The 22,339-nt window shown below is 36.8% G+C and overlaps 1 long non-coding RNA gene across 1 annotated transcript in view; it reads left to right on the forward strand.

The window, feature by feature from the left end:
* The window catches only part of LOC125098494 (uncharacterized), a 610,756-nt gene that overhangs the window by 247,375 nt on the left and 341,042 nt on the right, over nt 1–22,339 (forward strand). The gene's annotated exons all lie outside the window — the stretch shown is intronic.

Consider the following 22,339-nt stretch of genomic DNA (forward strand, 5'->3'; position numbering starts at 1 on the left):
TTCAAGCAAAGCAGCTTGTGTTTATCTGTTTGACATTTGGACTATGTAAGATTCTGTAAGAGGAAATTTTTCCTGTGTTATAAAACTTTCCAAACATTGCACAGAATTTACTATCCCAGTGATAAAATCATAAAAGGTGTTCAATTCTTTTAACTCCTCTCTGCCAATGTAGACCAATACTAGAAACTGATCTTCAGTGATTCTTGAGATACATTTTCTGAACATAGAACAGATCATCAAATTTGTCCAAATTTGTCCATTTCTTAGATGATTCAAGTGTTGATAGATGTTTCAGGCTAGACAAGGGAGAAACTCTTTTATAATGTAAAATTTCCTGAAGTTCTAAAATTCTAAAGATTTCTCTTTTCGTCCCACATGGGATACATACTTTGATGACAAAGTCCTTAACTTTTTATTTTTTATTTATTTATTTTTTTGCATCAGAAGTTGTAAACTGAAATTCTTGAGGGGCCTAGTATATAAAGCACATGGGTTTACCAGGCTGGGCATAGTGTTGAACTGGATTACATATGTTGCATCTGTAGGAGGCAGCCTCTATTCAGCTTCAGCTTACTGTGGCACACACACACACAAAATCTTAATTGATGGTTTCTGTGTGGCAACAAACTGAATTTTATGTGGATTTTTAAATATTAGAAACCCAGACTTTTTTTTTTTTTTTAATAAAATTGATCCCTTAAAAATACAAAATAAAACAAACCAACTTCATTATCTAAGACAGGCCTGTGGGTTCTTGTGTGTGTCCTGTTTTACCTAATTCATCGATGATGGTACAGTCATTTACTGTGCACTTTGTTGAGAAAGACTGTTTTTACTTTAACATTTAATCCAAACCCCACAGAGTATACAAACACAACCATGTAGATTCCATACAACAGATAGGTCAAGGAAGAAATATTCAGGGGACACAACAAACTGAACTAGGGAGTGCTATTTTTTTAACTGTTTTTAAATTGAAACTTGATTGAATGTTGTGTTTGGCTGAATTTATATACTTTTTGGTGCCGAACTTATCTGTATTTGGATGTGTTGGCCCTACCCGGTTAATAAGCACATTCTTAACAGAGAATGATTTGATTTCTGTTAAAAAACAAAATAAACAAAAACAAAAAATTCCCAACATCCCTCCCGGCAACACCACCAAAAACAGAACAGAGGAGACGTTTACTGCCTTCTCTTATACGCTCCACCCTCAACATAAAGACATTTAGCTTTCAAATGTATTGCATGTTTGGCTAATGCACAAGTTTGCATCTTTGATCCTAGTCTTGGCAAGTTCTTAAGTGCATAATGAGTCCTTTTTCTTCCTCCTCAGTCTCTACCATTCTCCCTCTACTACCCAGAAGAAAGACTTAAACTCCAAGGAGGCAGCAAAAGGCATGCTTGAAAAAGGCTGAAAGGACAGGGCAGGGCTGGAAATTGACGAATGGAGCCCAGATATAGTTAAGACCAGGAAAGGGAAAAATAAAAGTGAAGGGTTTTTTCTGGAGTTGTATTTACCTAAAGTCTGGTTCAGTTGCTTTTATTCTCCTGGGTTTTGGATTTGAATAGGTTTCTGAGAGTCGGTTGTTTCTCTAGAAAAACCTGAAGTATACTGGGAGTGGTAGGGCTTTGTGAAGAGGAATCTGTGAACTGGTGTAAATGATCATTCTCTGGTCAGCTCTCCTGTGAGAAACATTAACAGCTTATGGGCTAAGAGGCTGCATTGAGTAGCCAAATCCACAGAGTTTTGGGTCAAAAAGAAATGGGTGGTGGGGCTTAATTTGGTCCCTGCTGTGCAGTCTAAGCCAATTATCTTCTCAGTCTCAATTGCTTATCTGTAAAATCAGAATCACATTAGCCCTTCTCTCACAGGGAAAATGAGTTTCTGGCACCAAAGGTAGTGCTCAAGAGTTGCTAGAGATTTATAAGCATAAGAATTCCTACAAAAAGAGGAGCCACGCCAATATTGACTGAACCCTTGCAAAATATCCAAGTTTGGCAACAAAATCTTTTGTTGGGAAGTCACTAATTCCCTAATTTAATGGAATCCTTCATCTAGACAATATATGAAACACCTGAATGCAAAAAAAAGAACAATTTGTATAATAGTAATAAAGTGTATTATCCGTTTGTAGAGGCACAAGACATGTTCCACAAATATTTATTGAACAGATGGCAGGGGTATTTAAGGCCAATAATGGTCTGGTGCCTCTTGCCAGAGGCATAAGCCGTAGGTAGCCCCATGCCTCCTTAGCAGGGTTGCTACTGTTGGTAGCTGTTGAATAAAAACTTTGGTGTGGGGCCAGGACTCTGATTTCAGAGGAAGCAACAAATCTCAAACTGTCCTTGGTAGATGCTTTTGTTCAGCAGGTGGAAGTGAAGTAGGAGTTGGGGATTTATGCTAGGATTTTAGGCCAAAACTTTTGTGATATGAACGAACTCGTAAACTCAAAATTATGATGACTACTTTCCTGCTGTAAACCCCACAGGGCTTAAATCATTAGTCTCAAAGTTTGTTTGAATTAGCACTGAAAAGACTGAAACCATGGAGAACTTTGATTCTGACGATGATGTGCCTTTCTCTAATCCCAAACCTTTTAAGAAACACGGCCCATCTCCTTTGAAATCCCCAAGCTCAAGAATGCCCATACTTGTCAAAACTTTCATTTTCATGAATTTCATGTTGTCTCCAGAAACATTTATCTTTGACAAATGATTTCTCAAGCAAATTTATTTAGACAGACATTTTGGTTTTTCTGAAGAATTTAGGATTAAAGACTGAATTCTCATTCTTTCTAGCCAGAGGCTATTTTCAAACTGTTAAATCCTTGATGCTAAGAATCTTATTGTGAAGCTAATGAACCAATGCTTAGTGTGTTTACACTCCAACTGCTAAATTTAATTCAAAGAACATGCCTGCTGCAAACAACCTTGCCAGGCACAGACAAAGGGAGACCATTCATTAAAATGGTTTGGTTTCTGCTAGGCCTTAGTCCAGATTTCACTAAACTATTTAGCGGGAGAAACTGCTCTGGTTCTTCCCAAATGGGGCAGTAAAAGCTGTGGAGGCCAGTGCCTTCCTATAGTTGTTTCCCAGTGCTGGGGTTGGTAAAATACGCTGGTGAATCCAATCTGTCCCATTGCCCTTTTTTTTTTTTTATTCCCCTTTCCCATGAACTAAGTAGGTTTTCTTCATTTTTAGATGGTTGGAAAAAAATCAAAAGGATGATAGCTCATGATGTCTGAGAAATCCATGAAATTCAAATTTCAGTGTCTAAGTTTTTGGAACCCAGCTCTTCTCTTTCATTTTTGATTTTATGGCTGTCTTCATGCGACAAGGAAGTAGAGTTGTGAGAGAGACCACGTGGCCTGCAGAGTGTAAAGTACTGTCTGACCTTTATAGAAAATGTTTGCTGCTTCCTGTACCAGAAGAATCTTAAGAGCAAGTTTAGAAAGCTTAGGTTGTTATACACTCTGCCTCTTACTTGGAGGTGGGAAATCGGTGAAATCAGCCCAAACAGACCTGCAGGATGGCATAGAGGAGCTGGCACCAGAGGGACTAATTGCCAAATCTGATTCTCCATTTCTTCTATTGTAAAATATATTTAATTCTTCATTCTCAAAGGGTTGCTTTGAGGTTTAATTACATGTATGTACACTATATATACAATATATATAGTGTACACACATATATATTTATTACATGTAGGTGTAGCTAGACACAGATATGTCCCTCTCTTATGTGAAAAAGTTTGTCACATAGTAAATAGTTGCTTAAGAAAAAATAGTTGTTTTCTTCTTCCTAAAAACCTTCAGAGAAAGAACTTTGTTTTGGTAATCACATTTTCGCTCAACTTTACATTGAGGAATCTGTGTTTATAAAAATCACTGCCGTGTATATTCTCAAATGAAAAAATGAAAAGCGATTTAATATCAGTCTCCTGTGGGGTGGAGAATTTATTTTAAGTATCTTACATTCCATGAGAATCCTCTCTTTTTCAAGGATAGGCAAACAGAATTCTTTTGTCTATCTCATGGCAGCTATTTTTCCCCAAATTTAATAATTTTAACTTTCCCTGGGCCTTATACTAGTTGTCCATTCCAACCCAGTCCACTGTGTTGAGTGCTTATTAGAAACTCACTCTGAACTTGGGGTACATAAATTGACTAGATCTAGGAAACAGACTAAGGTAGGAATCCTCAGTCATTACCAAAACTTTATTTGCTGCAAATCTTAAGGATCTGCAAGAAAGGACAGATAGGCACTGTGTGTGCATTTTTGCACTGGATAAGCACACATCATTGTGAGGAGATCTAATTGTGACTTTTAGAGTCAGAGCCCTATGTGTTTTGAGAATTTAGAATTATAATCATGTCCAGCCAGTTGGAGCATCAGGGGTTCTATTAGACTTGACCCCAAATTGTTTGCCCATGAAATATAATTATAATACATGCAAATTCTACATGGTACGGAGATCTCATTTCTCAAGAAATTGCACATTTCATTGTTGTAGAATAAATGTTGTATTCACTTAACCTGAAGTCTAATTTCACTCCAATATCTAAGATATATAGAAGCAGAGAGAGCCTTGTTCCATTGTATATGCATGATGAACTGTCTGATTCATATTAAACTTACATTAACCAAATACCTGAGGGAGATCTAGAATACAGTTATCACTTTTATATGCATTGTATTTAATATTCATGCATTGTGAAATATTTTCCTTTTTACTATGTATTTTTTCCTTTTTTTTTCTTTTTATACCCTCCCTTCTTGCTTTTTTTTGGATTGTTTTCTTTAGGTTATGTTTCTAATTTCTCCTATCTTATCCCTCTATGTTTTGGAATGTACATTCTGTATATTTATTCTTTTAGTGTCCACTCCAGCTATCTTAACATACATACAGTATTTAACAAAATAATAACATTTTTATTTTTTTGTATAATAAGTATATTAGAACAACTTATCCCTGATGACAACCTTTCTAAAATAATGAAATTTTTGTTATTTTAAATCTATCATGTTCTTATGCACACATTTTAAGAAAATCATTAAGATGATTTAATAAAATCATTTGATATTTTAAATATACACATATATTTATAATATATTTTTTCTTTATCTCATATCACCCATTTGGTATCCTTTTGTTTTGGCCATAAGTACAATCCTTTATGATTACATTTCTGAATGACTGCTGGTGGTACATGTTCTCAATTTTTGTTGGTCTGAAAATTGTTTTACCTATCACAAAATTAATGATGTTCATTATAGAAAATATAGAAAATCTTACAGAAAATGCATATTATCATGTATAGGCAGTTTCACTTTGAATGTTTTCAATATGTACAAATTGCAGGAATCAGGTTAACATCAGTCTCCCACCAACACATTTCATGTTTCAGTTACCATGTTGCATTAACTGTGAATAATTGCATAAAATATATATTTGCAGCTAGCTCTTAATTCTGCAAGTGACTGTTAATAAAAAATGCAAAATAAAAATAAAAATAATAAATGCAAATAAAAATGCAAAAAAAAAATAAAAAATGCAAATTCATGATTAGTGATCAATCATATCACTTCTTTCAAACTCTATAAGTGATGGCTCACAGCACATCTGATAGAGAGCAAAGTATGCAGTTGAGTGACTCCTTTTCTTTCAGTGATAAACTCATGTAACATTTTACAAAAATAGCTAACCAAAAGAGGATATTGGTCAATTAAGATGGAATTGTAACAGAGACAAAAAATGACAAAGCTGCAAGTGAAACTTGAACCTTCTATAAAGGGAGTTCTAGAAGAAATAGTTGCCTCTGACAACATTGACCAATGTTGCCACTTGAGATTGATATGAAGTTAGAGGAACCTAGTGAAGATGAACTTGTCAGCATAAATGAAAAAATAATTGTGATGAAAGATGTCCCAAGGGAGGTAAAGCTGGCAAAGAAAAACTCCTAAAGCACTAAGAATAAAATAAATGTTTGAAGATGACCCAAAATTATAAATATGACAAGTTAGCAAAGTGTAACAAAGATGTTCACTCTTGTCAGTTGTATAAAGGCAAAGATTGCTTAAACAAAACTTGATAAGTTTTTACCAGAAATAACACTTCATTTCTTAATGTTTCTAATCTTTTCATTTATACTATATTAACTAAATAGTAGGAGGGTTTTTTTTTTTCTTGTCTTTGTTACTGATAGGAAGAAGGTAGTTAATATTTTGACAAATTTTAGAGGTCATTGAACAATTATAATTTTCCCCATTGATTAAGAGCACTTTATAAGGTTTTCACTTACATAGTCATTTTTGTGATCCTGCACTATTGTGCAAAGCCAGGACTGACTTTATAATTATTTATAAACATAATGTGAATAATCACAATAGTTAAAAATAACCATTGTTAATTTTTTATTTAAATTCTTCTGGTATTTAGGTCTCTTTTTGAAATATCTGTATTTAGTATTTGTTCTTGATAGTTTTGTGGAGTGTGGACTTCTTGGTGTGTAGTTATTTTCCTTCAACTCATTAAAGATAGTATTCCATCATCTTTAGGATTGCATTGTTGCTCTTGAGAAGTCAGCTGTCAATACAATAACCAATAGATTTTAGGTGATCTGTAGTTTGGCTGTTAAAAATTCCTTTTCTTTTTTTAGAGTTCTCCAGTTTAACTGTGATGTGTTTAAGGGTGTGTGTTTGTGTGCGTTAAATCTTATCTGTTTAATCTTATCCCTTAGTGTTTTACTCTTATGTATATATACATATATAAATGCATTATATATTTCACCACTTTAATAATAGACATTCAGTTGTCCAAAGGCAGCCATACACATAGAACTAGATATTAATCTTCAAAATTTTCAATTAGAAGTGTCTTAATATGATATATATTTTTTATTTTTATTTTATTTATTTATTTATTTATTTATTTGACAGACAGAGATCCCAAGTAGGCAAAAAGGCAGGCAAGGCAGGGAGGGGGGAAGCAGGTTTCCTGCTGAGCAGAGAGCCCGATGCGGGGCTTGATCCCAGGACCCTGGGATCATGACCTGAGCTGAAGGCAGAGGCTTTAACCCACTGAGCCACCCAGGCGCTCCTTCATATGATATTTTTGTTTGGGGGGTGTGGTTCTAAGAATTTCATATTCTCCAACCTAAAGCCATTGTCTTTTTAAACTCCAAGTCTGGCTAAAATTTTACTTAAATTTTTTAATCCTCTCAATAAACATATATTTAAGAAAAAACATAGACCTAAGAAAATTGTAAACAAAGATGGAAATTTTTTAGTGCATATATGACCAGAGGAATATTTTGAGTACTATATAGTTTGTGCTATTACTTGACAAACTTTTCCTAGAGAACCTTAAGTAGGAAAATGCTTTATCCCAAAGATTTTCTCTTCTTTTCTTTTTAAAAAAAGATTTTTTTTAAAAAGATTTTATTTATTTATTTGACAGAGAGAGATCACAAGCAGGCAGAGAGGCAGGCAGAGAGAGAGGAGGAAGCAGGCTCCCTGCTGAGCAGAGAGCCCGATGCGGGGCTCGATCCCAGGACCCTGAGATCATGACCTGAGCCGAAGGCAGCGGCTTAACCCACTGAGCCACCCAGGCGCCCCTAAAAAAAGATTTTTATTATTTATGTATTTATGTAGAGAGAATGCACATAAGGGGGTAGAAGGAGAAGCAGACTCCATGTTGAGTCTGGGGCTCGGTATTGTCACTGAGATCATGACCTGAGCCAAAATCAGGAGTCAAATGCTTAACCAACTGAGCCAACCAGGTGCTGCAACACCAAAGCTTTTCTGGCAGCTTTTTTTTGGTATTAGGGGTGTACAGGTTATATAGCCTTCTGGCTTAAAAGTAGGCCTGAAATTGCCACCACTATCAACAGAAATATTTCTGGGTTCCAGTAAATATTAGAAAGCTTGAAGATCTATCCATGTAGAGGAATATTCTAGATGAAAGCAGACTTCACAAGTACTGAGATTTTAATGTCACATCAGAACTGTGTATTTGTAGCGGAGCCTGGTGAAAGCCACCCCTAGCTTCCATAGTTGAGGCATGAAGCTAATGAAAAATCCATGTTTAGAGTCTTGTGTATTCTGTGGTCTGTCTAGGCAATGAATAGCAAAAGGTGATCATGATCTGTGGATTTCCTCCCAGAGAAGAAATGGATCTAGAATAGTGAAAACTCTACCGGGCTGCTCTATCAGATAATAGGACAATGCATATAAATGAGAACTTTCTCAGATGAAGAAAATACAAAAGAAAAACATTGAAAGGTTACTATATAAATTTTATTGACCATAATTAGTATGTTTTGGTAGTGGTTTTGCTTTTTAATTACATTCTTCAGTTTGAAAATTTAAAAATGCATTATAGAAAACTTTGAAATATAGGAAATTACTTATTTTAAAAACCCTTCCCATGATCTCACAGCCATTTAGAGGTCACATAGCTGTCCACTTAAAACTTCTGCTTTTTGTATTGGAAGTTTTACATTTCTTCACTTGGATTTCATTTTGCTCTGTAGTATAAATGGCAAATCTCTGGTGATAGATTCATGGGAAATAGAACAATGGGCCAGGATCTATGCTTTCTACTAACCAGCAGGCAGAGCTGGAACTGGCCTCTAGCAGCCCTCTGTTCTTCAAAGCCCTATCATAGCTACTTAAAGTGCTTCCAAATATAACTCAAGTCTTGGGTTTATCCTGCAAGGTAGGTATTATCCTCATTTTAAAGATGAGGGCACTGAGGCTAAGATACTTGAAGTGACTCATTCAATCTCCTATAGCTGTGTTCAGAGCACAACAGGAGTAAAATTCAAGTCTGTATGAGCCTGAGGTTTGAGTTCTTCATCATTCAATATATAGAGACTACTATCCACAGAGTTCCTGGAACCTGGTATCTGAGAGCTTCCTGTGGATGGCTACCAAAATTGGAAATCCCCGGGGGTGATTGATGGATGACTTCAGATTCTGGGATTTTGGAAAATAGTCATTGCCCACAATCCCATTTGGAATATAATGCTCAGTGTCTGGGATTGCCCATTTTTGAGCAAACATATGAGTTTGCTCAGAGATAGAAAAAAGAGATAGAAAAGGCCCAGATATAGAAAAAAGCTCTCCAGAGGACAGTAAAATCCATCAGTCAAAAGCTGTTGTAAAAGCAGTTTCCTTGGGGGAAAAAACATCCAACTAAGCCCATCAAAAGTATTGATTGTTACCATGTTCCTATTTTGCAAAAGAATGGGACATCCTTTCTCCCTATTTTCATCTGTCAAATATTTTACATTCTATTGTTATTGCATCATATGTTGAAACCTTCAGTGGGTAAACAGATTTTCAAAGCTAGAAACCTGATTGTGTCTTGTAAGTATTTTTTGGTTAATTTTATAACTGTCTTATTAGAATTTTTAGTCATTTTGGAGTGGCTATCAATTTGGCATATGCTAGATGATTAATTATTGTTAGATTTCAACTTACCAATTAATGTAGCTGGAACACCGGGTGGCATCAAGTTAGTTATTTCTTAAATACTCGTTGTGAAATATTTTTCCCAGGTGGCTATTTCTGCTCACTTGGTTTTCCTCCTGCCACCCTCAACCCAGATTTTTATCCCATCTGCTAATGATTGCTCTTCTGAACAGAGAGATAAAGCAAGAAATAGTCTGGCTGTCCACATACAAAAGCACTTGATATTGACACCAGGATTTTTTATATTGTAAGTGTTTTAGACTTAGTTTCACTCTCTTTAGAAATACTCCATGGCGTGAAGGGCTGAGCTGTCATCCCATCAACAAATAAACACACTCATGAAGGATGGTGAGACTCAGAGAAATTTTGCCTTTTATCATTCTTTTGCTTGTGCATATATCTATATATGTATAAATAAACATATATATTAAGACACTGAACATATTTTTAAAAGAAACTAAATATATTTTTCATAGCCATTCCTCCATGAGGATTTAACTCTCAGGAGGAACCACAGACACCTATTCTATTGTTTCATGAGCAGTGAAACAGCAGTTATCAATCATCTGGGTGTTTGTTAATCTTGATATCATTGCTTTACTAGAAATATGAGAGTTGATTACATTTAATGTCTGTCTTGTAGTACACTTTTCATTAGTCTGTAACAGGGCATCTGGATCCAGATGTGGATCACTGTTTAATACATTGTTTTACATTTCTTACATTATTATTAAAATAAGCCCCAAATGAGAAGCTTGATATTTATTTATTTATTTATTTATTTATTTATTTATTGGTCACTTCTTCAGAAACCACAGTAACTACTTTTGGAATTTTCTATCAGGCAAATGTTTTCTTGGGAGGAATTGTACAGTAGCAATTTTCAAATACAAGTCCTATATTTGCTTTTTTTTTTGTATTTGCTATTTTTTTTTAAGATTTTATTTATTTATTTGACAGACAGAGATCACAAGTAGGCAGAGAGGCAGAAGCAGGCTCCCTGCCGAGCAGAGAGTCTGATGCAGGGCTCGATCCAGGAGCCTGGGATCATGACCTGAGCCGAAGGCAGAGGCTTTAACCCACTGAGCCACCCAGGCACCCTTGTATTTGCTATTTTAAAAGACAGTATTCTCACGGACTTGCATTGATGGAATTTTTTTCACTTTTATGTAATTCACGTTCACATAATCTAGTTACAAAACTCACATTTATAAGTTCTTATATAACTATAAAAGCAAAATAAATTTATAAATCATTAAAAATTGTAAAGCCAACAAAATTCAAATTAAGGATTTAATGATAGAGGATTTTGTCTTGTGGGGAAAGTGCAGACCTCCAAGAACAAGGCCATGGATTCTCAGAAGCGAAAGTAGGAGTCCTGAGGTAACACCGGAAAGATGCAGGAATCTTAGGAAGTCCAGAAGCAGGGCCTGGTTGAGCCACTTCTTCAGTGCAGATTGAACAGTGATAATGCTGAAATTTTCATTTCCACTTATCTGCCTCCTGTGTCTCTTTCAGCTTTTTCTAAATTTAGTAGTGGGGAGGATGGTTGTGGTAATCACTTCCAAACTCTTAGATATTCGTCTTTTTTTTTGCTGAAACCATGTTTTTGGTTTCCATTTGCTTACAGGAGTTATCTATCCCATCCTTTGTATTTTGAAACTCAGTATTTCCTCTTTAACTTACTGAGCATATACTTACTGGAATGTAAGTTTCATGAGGGCAGGAGCTGAGTAGAATATGGCGATGGCCATATCACTGGCACTCTAGCACAGTGCCTGCTGTGTTATTGAATGAAAAATATTAAGTACACATTTATTTATTTGATGCTTAAAATTCTCCATTCTATGTCTATAGCTACCTTTCTAGGCATATTTCCTTTTCACCTATTTTTCTATCGAGATACAATCGAAGGTAGAAAACTCTTTGAGTCTTAAAATGTTACTCAAATAATGTTTCTTTTACTTTAGGCTCTATTTTTAAAAAAAATCTTTTAAAAAATGTCTTCTTGGAGTTTTGGATATTATAGAGCTGTCAGATAACTGCATGTCTTTGATTATGAGATGTGATAATATTTTTCCCAGGCTGAGCAATGTTCATTCCCTTGTGACATTAAGTACAAAAATGTTCCTTATGGCTATCCACATTTCTTTGCAGAAGGATAGTGCATTTGAAAATCCTTACTGATGATACGCTATGTTTCTTTTTGTACTCATGTGGACTATAAAATGAGACTTTCTAGTCAAATATATTTTAAATTTCTTAAAATAGTTTTAAGCTGGAGCTAAAGCAAATATAATAGCCCTGTTAAAGTCACCGGTATTATAATTTCACTTGAAGTCAATCATTGAAGTTACAAATGTGAGGATATTTATAGTTAGTATTTTTCTAATAGTAAGATCTGAGCCATGCTACCTGCACACACTTAAAATTAGAAACATACAATATAGTTATTGTATGTGTGTATTGTGAACACATGTCTGAAAAATGGAGATATTTCTTTAAGTTATGTGCCTCCTTTTCTCGGCTATTAATCTTTTTGATTTAAGTTTATTTCCATTTAAAGCTTTGCTATATTGCTTTGATCAGTTCCATTTTGCTGAAATACTGAAGCTTTTGTAATGGTTCATTCAACATAACATAATATTTAAGGTTGGCTTTGTCTATGAAAACTGGCATGTATGATGACAATGTATAATCATGTTAAAATAGAAGGCAGCTTTAAATGCAGAAATTGTCTAGACATGGACTCTATTTATACCTGGAAAGAATAAATATTTTTTGCACATTTTACCTTTCTTTAATACATCTAGACATTTCCAGTGTTCTTACAGAATAGTCTTCGTTGGCATTCTGACTTGCCACTTTTGCATTTTGCTAGAAGAGATGATTTCTTTACTTCCTGGCAGTGGTGACTCCTCTTAAATGTATTTTTACCAGATTTAACAAACTTTCTTTTTCAGACACAGTATCCGTAATCTTAGTTGTTTTTGTTATCATAGTGGACATTTGAAAAGCAGCAACTTAAAGTTGTTTTGTATCTCTTCAAATCAATTAACGCTTCCATCTGATGACTTGTCTGGAGAAGAAAAGAATCCAGGTGTATCCCACGTTCATGCATATAAACACAAATTTGCAGTCGCCATTAAAAACTATTCTAATGTCCTAGCAACCCTCCATTTTAGTGACAAATTTTGTTCAGGGAAGTGGCACCATCTAGTATTTAGAAAGCACTAAATAGAAGGTTGGTTATTGTTCTTCTATTGACTCTTTCCTTCTGTGTTCTTTTGTCCCAACAAATACTTCTAAGTGTCCCTTCCACTATCTTTCAGCCATACAGACAAAAAATCTTTCTAGAGACTATGGCTTTTGTTCTCAGGAGGGTAGGGTCCCTGGGGCAGATGATGGGGCACATGATGGATTCACAAACAAAATTGCAAAGATTTGGGAACTTCTGACCATTTCCTGGCAATGATCAGTAACAGTGACCAAGTTGTTCACATGTGAGTCCTTGAATTTATCTTTCTCTGGCTTGTTTCTCTCTCTGCCTCTGACTTTCCTACAACAAAAGCAAAGAACAACAAAAACTGAACATCACTTGGACAATATGGGAAGAAAGTATATTTTTGTCATTGAGCCGATAGCATTTCAGACTTTGTGCCTTAAAGATAACCCATCCTGACCCTTCTTTCAATGCTTGAATTCCATTATCTCCCTCCCCTGTGGTTTCTTACCCTCTATCATTCCAGGTACGTGACCATTTGTTTTAGGTTTTTAAACCAATTAATGTAGTTCGAGGGGCAGGGAGAATAGTAGCTGTGAAGTTAGAGGACTTGGACTCTTGTCCCCACAGAGCAGAGAGCCTGCAGATGAGCCAGCACACCTGCGTTCCAGCTCCACTGACATTTACCAGTTGAATGGATCAGCCAAAGCAAACGGCTTCATTTCTCCAAACCTATTTGCTTGCAAACTAGAAAGCATGTGACAATCTTATCATTGAGAAGGAGTCATAGAATGTTCATTCAGGAAACAAACATGATAGGTAGAAATTTTGGATAACATTAATTTAGAATTAAAGTCTCTGTATGGGTCACAGAGTCCAGGCCTTTCACCAAAACATGTTTATTTGAAATTGAATGAATTCAATGATATCATAACCCTGATAAGAAAGTTAACGTGTTCTTTTGGGTTTTTGTTTTTGATTGCCTCAGTCTGTTCCTCTGTACACTTAATGGATAGTATGGAGTAAAAGCCTGGGGTGAAGCAACTAAATTCAACTGAGTGAATTTGAGGATCTAATTGGCTTTATTAAATGATCTATGAATTGGGCACCCTCCCATGCAACAGCTGGAGGGGAACGCCAAGAACTTACAAAAATGGAGGATTTTTAACGACCCAGCAATTACAGTACTGGGTATTTACACCAAAGATACAGATGTAGTGATCTGAAGGGGCACATGCACCCCGATATTTATAACAACAATGTCCACAATAGTCAAACTATGGAAAGAGCCTAGATGTCCATCAACAGATGAATGGATAAAGAAGATGTGGTATGTGTATACACATGCACGTGCACACACATACACACACACTCTGGAATATTATGCAGCCATCAGAAACCCCGAAATCTTTCTTTTGCACCAACATGGATGGAGCTAGAGGGTATTATGCTAAGCAAAATAAGTAAAAGAAAGACAATTATCATATGATCTCACCGATATGAGGAATTTGAGGAACAAGACAGAGCATCATAGGGGAAGGGAGGGAAAAATGAAACAAGATGAAACCAGAGAGGGACACAAACCATAAGAGACTCTTGATTTCAGGAGACAAACTGAGGGTTGCTGGAGGGGAGGAGGGTGGGAGGGATGGGGTGGCTGGGTGATGGACTCTGGGGAGGGTATGCGCTATGGTAAGTGCTGTGAATTGTGTAAAACTGATGATTCATAGACCTGTACCCCTGAAACAATACATTATATGTTAATTTTTAAAAAAGGAAGGTTTTTATAAGAAGCGGAGTAAGGCAAGAAAGTTATTAGCTGCTGGGAAGAATTGTTCCAGGGAAGGCCCATTCCCCTAGAGGGAAGTAGAAGAAGTCTTGTCATGAAGATGACCTTATCTTCCTTTGGGGGATGGAGAGGGCCCAAGTGACAGACTCTGCTGTGAGCAGAAAATTTGTGACTGACCATTAAGACTACATTTCTGGGGAGGTTGAAACTGAAGTTAGATTAGGTATTAGAGCCCAGTTTGGGGACTCTACTTAAGTGACTCCATTTTGGGCCTTTGGTTTTCTTTTTAACACTAGAGGAGGAGAGGTATAGTTTTGATGATTCACAGAATAGTATCAGTGGAATAGTGGTTAGAGATCAACTATTTTTTTTTTCCCCTAATCTGTTCTTGAGAATAAAGACCCTACAATGTTGCAGTATTTACCCATGTCACAGAGCTGGTTAGTATTAGGGGCAGGATTAGAATTCATGTCTTTTCATGGCTGGATCCTAAGCCCTTTCAGTGGTACCAGAGGTGACAAATAGCATGGTGCACTATCATATTTTTCACCACTTTACCTCATGGAGATCATTGTGAATCAGTCTTTTCTCTAAGCCTGAACATGCTTTGCAAATATGATCAGTGATATGACCTGGGAAGTTACAGCCAATTGATTGGAGCTAGCAAGTAACCCCAATGCTAAACTATAGAATTGCTATCGATACTGGTCTAACTTGTGTTAGATGCTGTCTAACTAGCATCTACAGTTATAGTAACTTCGTCTAGATGTGTCACTAGGAATAACTTGTAGTGGGAAATCATACAGTTAGCTCAGCAGCCACAGAAGAATGTACTTTCTGGCCACCCACATTATGTGGTAGCCCTAAAATTGACATAGGCATTTGGATGAAGATTTGCAGCTATCAGCACTGCTAACATGGGCTCCATTCCATTCCAGATTCTCCCCAAGCTTCCCTAGAGCATGAGAATCTGGCCCATTTAGGCAATGACACAGTAATGGAGCTGAGACGTCACTGGGAAGGGTAGTATTGGATTGAGGACATCATGAATCATACCTATAGGACTGACTGCACAAAGGGGCCTTTTAAGGGGGAAATGACTGAAGAGATTGTGGGTTATCACAGGAATCTTGAGTGTAGGGCTAAGAAGCCTCACCCTACTTCCCCTCAGAGCATTCACAGGGCTTCCCTCTTAACTGTTGTCAGTCTGATGCCAACCCCCCTGTTATGCTTCTGGGGACACCAAGTGGGGAGCAGATGGGGATTCCAAAGCTAGTACTTCACTTCCTTCCATCTGTCTGGAAACGAACAATCACTTCAAAGGAAAGCCCCACCTACCAGTATACTCAGTTTGGTTTTAGACTCATTTCCTCTGTCAAATGGGGACATAAGAATTCCTCTTCAAAGTATACATTGCTCAGAAATGATCAAAACCTTCTACTTCTTTAAAACCCATTTAACTTATGGGACCACTTCCATACCCCTGTTACTCTCTTATAATTTTTATCAAGTATAATTTACATACAGTAAGATGCACAGACCTTGAGAGAATGGTTTGACCCTTGACAAATGTGTACATATAACCAATATACCTATTTACTCCCTAATAGAAATAAGCATTTTTTTAAATTTCTATCACTATAAATTTAATCACTTGTTTTAGATATTCATATAAATGGAACCACACAGTATATGTACTTCTGTTAGGGTATTTTGCTTGGTATATTGTTTTTGAGATTTATTAAAAATATATTTTACAGGGCACCTGGGTGGCTCAGTGAGTTAAGCCTCTGTCTTCAGCTCAGGTCATGATCTCAGGGTCCTGGGATCAAGCTGGGATAGAGCCCTGTATCAGATCGAGCCCTGCATGGGGCTCTATGCTCAGCAGGGAGCCCACTTCCCCCTCTCTCTGCCTGCCTCTCTGCCTACTTGTGATCTCTCTCTCTGGCAAAAAAATAAGTAAAATCTTTATATATATATAAATACACACACACACACATATATGTATATATATATATTTTTACATTGCAGGATTTCTGATATATATATATATATTATATATATATATATATATATATATATAATATATATATATATAATTCCTTTAGAAAGCCAGAGAGAGAGAGAGAGAGACTGAGAGAGGGCACACATGCTCATGAGCAGGAGAGGGGGAGAATCTCACGTAGATTCCACTGCATGCAGAGCCCGATGTGGGGCTTGATCTCATGACTCTGAGCCAAAATCAAGAGTCGGATGCTTAACCAACTGAGCCACCCAGGTGTTCCCCCCTCCTCTTTAAAAAAAGATTTTATCTGAGAGAGAGAGCATGTGCATGTGCAAGACAGCATGAGTTGGTGGGGGAGGGTAAAGGGAGAGGGGACAAGGAGACTTCCTGCTGAGTAGGAATAGAGTATTTCTATTTTTATTTGCTACAATTAATGATATCTAACATCTGAATGACACCTGTTCATTTTTTACACCTGTGAGATATTTTTTACACCTTGTCAGATTAGACAAGGAAAATGGCTTGGAGATCAGGTATACTTGGGTCCAATTCTGGCAAATCCACTTATTTATATGACTTCAGGTAGATTAATTTTCTGTGTCTCAGTTTCCTCTTGTGTCAAATGGGATGATAATGCTACTTTGTAGAATTAAATAAGATAATGTGCATACAGTGCTAAGCACAGTGGGACATAGAAATATGCTACATGAAAAGTGATTAAAAAGGTACTTACGACCTGTTAACAGGGAAAATAATCATAATAATGTAAGTTTATACCAGAGCTCGATTAAACACAGGGCCAGAAAACTAAGGTATGAGTGTAATGCCACTAAATAAAATGCTTTCTCTACTGAATTATGAATTTAGTTTAAAATAATTTTGGGAAAAAGTTATGTGAAAATCTTTTGGGTCTTCTGAAAAAATGACTCAACCACACCAGGATCTAGCCTCGATGACTGAACAAGTCCCTTGCCAAACTTTTAAACTCTTTTATTCTGCAGAGTGCGTGTGGTCTCTCTGGCTATCGGCAGGTTGAAAAAACTTATCCTTTGAGCTGATGCCAAGTAGACTTGAATGGACACATCAGTCTCACTGGATGACAGTGCTTACTAACACTTTCTCTGATTTCTTAAAGAGTGAACCATTATGTGCCCTGTTGTTTTTCTCTCAATGGTGCCTCAAACTCCCACTTTGCTAGTTAGTGGAAAATATAAGTTTAGACACGAGGATCCCAGATGAAGATTTGCAAAAAGGCTTTCCTCCTGGTTTCATTGCTATCTGAAATATCAGGAGCTCCTTCCTTCAGGGAACTCCTATGTCTCCAGGCTGTGTCTTCTTTATCTCTCATGCTAATTATCACAAAGTCAGATCTATTCATCCTTTGAGATGTTTCTGTTATTGGATGTTGCCCCATTATGCCTAGTGTCCTTGCCTGGGTTCAGTTTTTGAGGAAAAAGGGACAGTACCATTTCAGTGGCTACCATATTGGATGCTGGGCACTAATGGGGTCAGCTGCAGCTGGAGCATCATAGCTCCCTTCTTTCACAGCTGCCAAATATTTTTGGGTTGGATTTCCTTGAATAAATGACATTTTAGAAACTCTTTGTATTTGTTCCTTTTCTTTCTCCCATATACTTTACTGGAGGTGTTTTTTGTTTTGTTTTGTTTTGTTTTGAGTTAAAAAAAATGAATCCTCTTTCTTTTTCCCACTGCCCTTGCTCATGGACTTCATCTGTCCACTTGCTCTCCAGCATTCCACAATGGTAAACCTAACTCTGAACAGTCACTGATCCTTGGTGGACATCAGGTAGAAAGATGGAGGCAACGGAAGACAGTTTTGTTGTCTGATTCTCTCATCCCCAGCATATACTTGTCCCTCTTCCAGGTCACTTATTAGCACTGTCAGTAAAGCTAAGAATAGTCTAGGGCTTGAGTATTGCCATAGTCCCCTGTATTCACTTTGGAGGAGTAGTAATAATTTTTGTCATTTTTTCTTCTTGTCTTCAGTGATAGGAAGTTTTCCTGTCTCTGAGCCTTAAAGGAAGCCAAATATCAAATTCAATCATTATAAAACCAAAAGGATCAATAGCTAGTTGTGTGGAAAAATTCAGTGTAACCTCTAACTTCTAAAAACAGCTTTACAAGTCACTATAAGAGACTGATGACACATTAATAGCTTTCAGGTGGTATAGTTGATCTTGAAATAAAAGCTTGACAATACTATGTTAAAATCATAGGCAACTGATAGCTTTCTCTGTTACTAGAGCAATATCAGTGGCATGCCGGGGACCCCACCTTGGCTCAAGATGAATCTGTAAATCTTCAATCTTAAAATAGTTGTTGACTTTGTTCTGCTTTGTCTGCTCCATTTGAAGATGTTCATAGAGAGGAATTCTTAGATTCATATTGTGATTTGATAGTACACACTCATTTTTCTAGGTCCATCTCCCCCTATATCATGTAAGATTCTCGTTTATTTGTAAAATAGAATTCTTTATAACTAGGTGACCACATCTTTTGTTGTCCAAATTGACATCTTTTTGAGAATGAAAGGGGACACTATTAATTTCCAGACAATAGTTGTAAACTAGACAATAGTAGTTATCCTATTTAAACACAATAATTTATAATTTTGGTGCTGGATTTGTATCTGCTGACTAAAGTATAGGTTATATAGTAAGATTTTTATTTTATTTCAAATACAGAAAAACCTGTACATGCAGTATTTGTGGTGTATTTTGCCTGTTATGGTCTTGCTCTATCTTCTCATGATTTTCATGGGAAGTCAGTGAATTAAAGCGGATGTCAGTGTTTATAATCTCTAAACACCCTACTTCCAAAGTATCCCCCCTACCATTTACTTATGCATTTAAGGGCTCTGAAGATATAATAGTCATTCTATGGATCTTGATCAAAGATAGTTTCCTGAGATGGAGATTCACATGCAGTAGTGCTTTTAGGTTCAACATGAGTGGGAAAGTGAAGAGAGCAAGATCAGGCAAAGAGGTTGAACTGTGATACAGTTGCAAAACTGAAGAACTTCCAAAGTTCCAAAGTTCCCTAAGGATCAGCTGAGTCGAGTTGTCTTGAACTGAGGCAAGGAGGCTGGACCTTTGAATTTATCATTATTCAGTTATTGGATATGGGCTGCCCCTGGGGCTGGGGTGTGAGTTGAGGGAGGCAAATCTGTGGTCTCTTGGTCAGTTCCTGAAGGTAGACTCAACCATGAGCTGCCTGTAGCCAATATTACTAGCAGTGGGAGTGGGGGTAGAGTGGGTGGGGTGGGGAAATGAGTACCTGTTTTGAATTGGGGGTATAGGCAGTATACACCAGTATCCACAACTGAAACTCCCCTTCTCTTTAGATAATCTCAATTCAAACACTGAAACATGTTAACTTCACTAGTAATTAAACATATTACAACACAGGTTCGCTATTATAAGTTTAAAAAAAAGTATTTTAAATGTGAAAACAGAAAACAAAAGAAAGGCTATCTTCAGTTAATTAGAACTAGCTATGAAATTTTCAGGAACCTCTTCAGAAATGATGCCTGATATTTTCAAATCTGGCTATCCTTGCCTGGTAAAGTTAGTTAGTAGAGTTTATCTGATCAGTTTTATAGTGCAAATATGTCAGAATTTGCAAACCATGGCTGAGAAGGTGGATAGGACCTAGTGTTTCTAACTTGATCTCACTTTCCCAGGATGATCCTGGTTTTAGTGATGAGAGTCTTTAATCCCAGGAAATTGGGTCTGTTGGATGGTTGGTCATCATGGATAGGAAGCAAATCTAGGGATAATTAATAGATAAAAGTGAAGTGTGATGCTATAGGATTTTTCTCTGGGAATAAGTAGGTAGATGGAAGGAAAGAATGACTCTTTCTAGCTTCTATAAAACAAAAAGTCTCCCTTAGTGATAAGTAGAGACGTGAAGGTAGAATCTAAGCCATGGCTGAGCCTGAGTGGGTCATACTTAAAAATGAAATGTTGAATTGCAGAATATCAATTTCTTTTTTCTTTTCTTCTTTTTTTTTTCCTTTTTAAAATCCATTCATCTAAAGGTAATTGTAAAGCTTTTTACATCCATTTTTGTAAAATAAAGGGCAGTTGCATTTTTAAAGTTATTTGGGAATAACAGAGGATTGCAGTCTGGGGCAAGCAAGCAAGCTATGGCAAAACCATAGGCAAGTCCAGAAACCAAAGGAAAGGAGTGCTTCTTTTATAGAGGAAAAGGTTTAGTTGGGGTCTGTTGAACAAAAAGTCCATTGGAGTAAACTGGCAGTTTGAAGTATGTTTGCCTCTCATTGGTTGAGTTGTGATGGTCCCTCATTGGCTGGGCCATTGCCAGGGAAGGAGAAAATCTTTTTTACTCCTGCAGTAGTAACAAAATAGTATCCACCTGCAAAGTCTGTCTCTTCCTTTTGGATCTGCAATTGACTGAGTATTAGGTCTTGAGAGCTCTCCCTGCTGGCCTCTTGACTCCTTTTAGTGAGGCTTCCTTTTATGAATTTTCACAAGGTGTAGAAGGCTGGAAATTTGGAGAAAACGAAGATTCTGTTAATGATAGATTGAGCTAAGGAGAGCTGTTCAACTATCGCCAAAACCGTTTCACAGGGAAATTAATCTTCCGGAAAGGATTGAGAAGAGTTTCACACTCAATGTGTGAGAATGCTGGATCTTTCTCTGAGTAGATTTTCTATATCAAGGTGACATTGTCTATTATGTAATAACCCTGGATTTGTTGAGGTAACTATAGCAGATGGGACAAAATGGGCTGCACAGAACTGTTACGTTATGTTCCATCAGGAGGCAAGGATAGGAGTAAGTGCAGGCTGTATCATATGGATTTCTACAAATGAGAAAGGCAGAAGCAGTGACTGCAGTTTTCTTAGGCTAGAACCTGGTAAGGTTATGTAGGACCTGTTTGCAGGCTCTTGATGTCATTCTTTCTGTCATGAATAAGCCAAGAGGTAATGAAAAGACAGCTAAACCTGGCCCCGTGAACTATCTATGACAGTGGCATCTGCAATGTCTTAAGCTGTCTGGGCAATTTGGATGAAAATCTAACTCTCTGGGTGGTCACCAAGAGTTTGATCTGTGAAATCAGCTTTGCTTTATAAAGTTTAAGACCTTGTTTTCTCTTTAATGTGAAAAACAACTTGCCCCTTGTGCCTTCTCCTGTTAAGGAGGCACTGTACTTCCTGAACCACTTTAGACTATGAATGTAACATGTATTATAGTTAGAGATTCTTCTTTAATTTGGAAAGCACTCAAAGTCAACAGCTTTCAAGAGCATGGTAAGTAGGTCAAAGTAGCACATCCAAATGTAAGATTATATAAGGTAAGCAGTTCTACCATTCAGCCTTATGAATTAATATATACTATAATATTCCAAATGTCTATGGGAGAACAAGATGCTGAATGTTGGTCTATCAGCTGGTCCACTGGGGAAAAATCATGCAAAATACTTTGGAGCAAGGTTATCCTCATTGCGTGTAAGTGGTTCTCACCCTTCTAACAGCTAATAGCTTGTGGCTTGCTTCTGGGTGTTAATAGAGAATAAACAGTTGATCATGAGATATCAAGTAACCATGCAGATGGAGCCTCTCATTTATTTACTCAATGGGATACTTGTGTGTCAGGTACTATTCTAATTGCTTAGGATGGGTCATCGAACACAGCAGATAAAGGGAATGGCAAGTTTGTTACATGGGATACCTTCTGTGATTTATAGGGGACAGTGATTTATCTTCTCTGGAATAGGCATTCATATATAAATTTCCATTTATTGTTTGTCTATTACTTTTTGGCAACTCTACTAACAATGGGCTTACCGTATAAT

This window comes from Lutra lutra, chromosome 4 (genome assembly GCF_902655055.1).
Source record: "Lutra lutra chromosome 4, mLutLut1.2, whole genome shotgun sequence".
Lineage (NCBI taxonomy): Eukaryota > Metazoa > Chordata > Mammalia > Carnivora > Mustelidae > Lutra > Lutra lutra.